Source organism: Ambystoma mexicanum, chromosome 9 (genome assembly GCF_040938575.1).
Source record: "Ambystoma mexicanum isolate Mex_15411 chromosome 9, UKY_AmexF1_1, whole genome shotgun sequence".
Lineage (NCBI taxonomy): Eukaryota > Metazoa > Chordata > Amphibia > Caudata > Ambystomatidae > Ambystoma > Ambystoma mexicanum.
The window spans coordinates 383,421,779-383,425,860 of record NC_090931.1 but is presented as its reverse complement, the minus strand read 5'-3'; the positions used below and the strand labels follow the sequence as shown (position 1 = coordinate 383,425,860).

General features: G+C 45.8%; 1 pseudogene; it reads right to left on the bottom strand.

Annotated features, from left to right (window-relative positions):
- Positions 1-434: 434 nt before the first annotated feature.
- On the bottom strand, positions 435-2,479 carry LOC138487332 (fibroblast growth factor 1-like; annotated as a pseudogene).
- Positions 2,480-4,082: the final 1,603 nt, after the last annotated feature.

Sequence of the window (4,082 nt, the reverse complement as noted above, 5' to 3'; positions counted from 1 at the left end):
TAGATATATGGTTCTGCTATCTCCCTGAATTTCACAGCTCTCTGGGGGTTGTGTGTCTGACATCGCGTGAAGGCCACTGTTTCCATTCTGCAGGTTTTCGAGAGAAGTGCGGTCCGCGCTGCTGGGGACGGGGGGTCTTTGCCTTCCAGTGGGTGATAAGGAGTTTGCGTGCAGTAAATAGCATTATGCCAATGAGTTTGTGTGTAAGCCCATCTTCGTGTAGTTCGTTGGCCTCGGCCCCGAGTAGCATCACCTCGGGTGTGAATGCGACTGAGGCCCCTTTTATGTCACTTAGCTGTTTATGTACTTCCTTCCAGTGTGGGTTGACCTTGGGGCAGTGCCAGAGTATGTGGCCAAAGGTGCCGGTGGCACTGCACTCCTACCAACATTTATCTTTGTGGGTTATCCCCATCCGGTATAGTGTGCTACTCGACTCATCGCAGAATCGTGGGCGCCGTCCACGAGACGGAGCTACGACGCAGCTTGGAGCAGATGGTCTCGATGGTGCAAAGGGAGAAATCTTCATCCCATTTCAGCCCCTCTAGTAGAGAGTTTGAATTTTCTTGCAGTGGTACTGCAGGATGGAAAGGCATACAGAATGATAGGAGTGCACAGGCCTGCTATATCAGTGGGACACGTGCCCATCAAAGGCATGTCCGTAGGTGAGAACATAGCCGTCGTTTGGCTTCTTAGAGGAATACGGTTTAGGAGAGCGCCAGAACCAGGATACAACGCCCTATGGAACGTAACAGTAGTTTTAAAACTATTGGCCGGCTGGCCGGGGAACAGATATCTATCATTGAAACAGCTGTCAGGGAAACTAGCGATGCTCTTCTGCCTAGTCTCCTGTAGGAGAGTAGCGAACGTCAGAGCGCTGCATGTGAACAGGAAGGTGTATGGACCAGAGGGAGTTACATTCACGCTAGTCAGGAGAACAAAGACCGGTTCCACAGCAATAGTGTATCCTTACCTACACGAACACCCCAAGTGATGTGTAGCAGCTTGCATAAGGGAATACGAGCATAGGACAGCAGAGATGCGGCCAATGGGGACAACGCAATTGCTCATAGCACACAGAAAACCATACAAAGCTGTTGCAACAGCCACCATAGCGAGATGGGTGCGAGAGGTGATGCAGTTGGTAGGAGTAGACATGGCTAGGTTTGGAGCGCATTCTGTAAGGGGAGCAATGGCTTCAAAAGCATTAGTGCAATGCGCAAAGTTGCAAGACATCCTGCAAGCGGCCGACTGGGCCAGCGATACTACATTTAGAACATTCTATTTCAAGCCTGTACAGTCAGAAGAAGCAACAGTAATGACAAGCTTTGAACAGGCATAATGCTCGCCTCCGGTCTTGACATAGAATGAAGATTCCCCCTGGTAATAGTGCAGGGAGTCTTGATTCTATTAAAGACAAGGAGGCAAGCATTACTTTCCCACCCTAGATACACGGGAGAGTTTAATGACAATGCCTAGGATTGCGTTTATCAAGGATTTCTCCCGGAATAGGGTTGTGTATCCGCCTCCCTAACGTGCTCTTTATGTTTTTCGGTAGATGACCAGAAGAACAACTGAGGCAGGCTAGCGAGATGCACAGCCTGTTTGAGCAGCGAGGCCCGACAAGCATATACGGAAACCAAGCAGAGCACTGCAGTCGAGAGAGGAGACTTCATGTTGGACAAGTTCCATTTTGGTTACATGTTGGAGAGCAGTTAAGAGCATTAAAGAAAAGGGAGAGGACAGGAAGGACTATGGTCACATGCTCAGGGCACATTGGACTACAGATGGACTGGAACTAAGGGAAATGTACTTTTTCTGCTGGAAAAAAAGAAAATAAATGTGTTTTCCCATCTGGGAAGTTATAAAGTTTGTTTTTGTTGAAACTGCTGGACACAGGAATAAATGTGAAGATGAAGCATAATTCTCGCCTCCTTGTCTTTAATAGAATCAAGACTCCCTGCACTATTAGCAGAGGTAACCTTCATAACACACGATTGGTGAAATGTTCGCCCATCGCTAGCCATGAGTGGGGCAAAGGGAGTTGTAGGCGGACCCGTTTCCAAAACAGACAGCTCTATGTGCACATACACACGTGGATAGCGGCTGAACAGTAAGTTTAAGATGTGGACCCAGGACCTCTGGTCCACAATTCCCCTGGTGAAAAGTAGACAGTTGAAGCCGGTGCTCCGACGGTGTATGTGCATCGGGGTGACTGTGTCAAAACCTAGGACTGTCTCTAAATAGAACCACAGTAAAGCAGGAAGACAGGCCCTGGCATGTACATAGCCACTGTGGGGTCTCTCGTACGGCGTGCTTACTGTATTGATCGCTCTGGTCCCTTGTTCCATTCACTTTTCGATCGGGGTGTATGCGCGGGAAGTACCCGCCGTTACTGCAGTACAAAGGGGCTTCTGGAAGTTCCCCATGGGAAAGAATCTCTCGTCAGGGCCACAAACGTGGTGATTTTCCCCCCAGCCATTGCTCAGCTTCTCCCAGTGACGAGATCCAGGCCTGCAGGAAAGCAAACATGTTCAGAGTGATAACCACTGTGGCACGCGTTGTGTTACACTGATTTAAATGGTGAAAGGGGGAGTTTCTATACTAAAGTAACCAAAAATGTGTTCTAATGAACAAGTTATATTGGCAAGTTCATATTAATGCCAGGGATGGACATACATCTGCATCTAGCATGTCTCTTGTTATTCCTGCTGCAACAACATACAGGAGACCATTACTCAGTCTCCATCTCTTTATTTGCTCTCACACACTAGTCACACATTCATGCTTCTCTATACAAGGCATATATTAGAGCTTTTGTGGGACCAGTCATATGCCTGTCATGCAGCTGCCCAGCTTTCCCAGCATTTCATGTGCACTTGCCTGCTGGGAAAGTTCCTCATTGTACAATTCACTGGTTTACATGCCCAACATCATACGGCTGAAAGGCTGAGTCTGGCCCACCTGACACTTGTCTGATTGTAATTAAATCTTACCAAACTCTCAGCGAGAGCAGACTTTCAGACGACAGACCAGCTCTAGTCCTACCTAGTCAATTAAACTAATTCTAGAAATACATCAATTGTTATGGAAACCAGTCTGTCTCTGTCTTTACCTGCCCTCATTGCTAGTAAGATAGCTCAGTAAGCTACTGCAAATGTTGTCGATATGTGAGTGTGTGTGTTTGTGTGTGTGTAACATTTAGGACTGATCTTCTAATCCATGTAAAATAATTAAGTGGGCCAAAGCGTCTGTGGCAATGACCTTGGTGTAACATTCAGGGCCCAGGGTTGAATTTGCGCATGGCAGACTCAGCTTTCCAACCTTTTGAGGGTTGATAAAATCATAACCAATAAAACGAGACCTCGTATAAAAAATAAAAATCCAAATTAAATCAGGCCACTTCCTCACCGAGCTACTACCAAATCTTAAAAGTTGAACTGACGCCAAAAAGTCAAAAATATATATTTTTTTATACAATTCATGGGGTAGGGAAACAAGCCTGCACTGGTCAACCAATCTAACACTAGCCCCAAATCATAGAAATATCACTCAAAATGAACAAAGTGACCAGATGCGCTAAACCCTATAATTCTCAGTATGTACAAAACAAAGTTACACAATAGTAGAGAGGGTAGAGTCAAATGGCTTCCCTAGCCAGTTGCGTGATAGGGGGTCAGCAGGAACTTGCAAAAGAACCACTACATTGATAGTTCTACACAAACGAGATTCACCATGGGGTACATGAAAAAATGATCAACATTTATTTTTAACAAAAGAGAAAGTTTTGTCTGAAGGAATTCTTTTGTGCCGTGGCACAACACAGATACATATAAAAGTGCATGTATACTTCTGCACGGTGGTGGGTTAGTAAAATGTGGTTACAATTAATTCAGTGTATTGCCATTATACAGTGAACATTTCTAAGTTGGTGACAATCTATTATGCATATTGTTCAAAGTCACAATACATCAAACAGTGTCGACACTTAGGTGTGTGTTTCTGGTTCGGTAATTGATTGACGAGGCGCAGGGCTGGTAGACATAGAACAGCGCTGCAAGGTGGATACCAAACTGTCTTCAGGA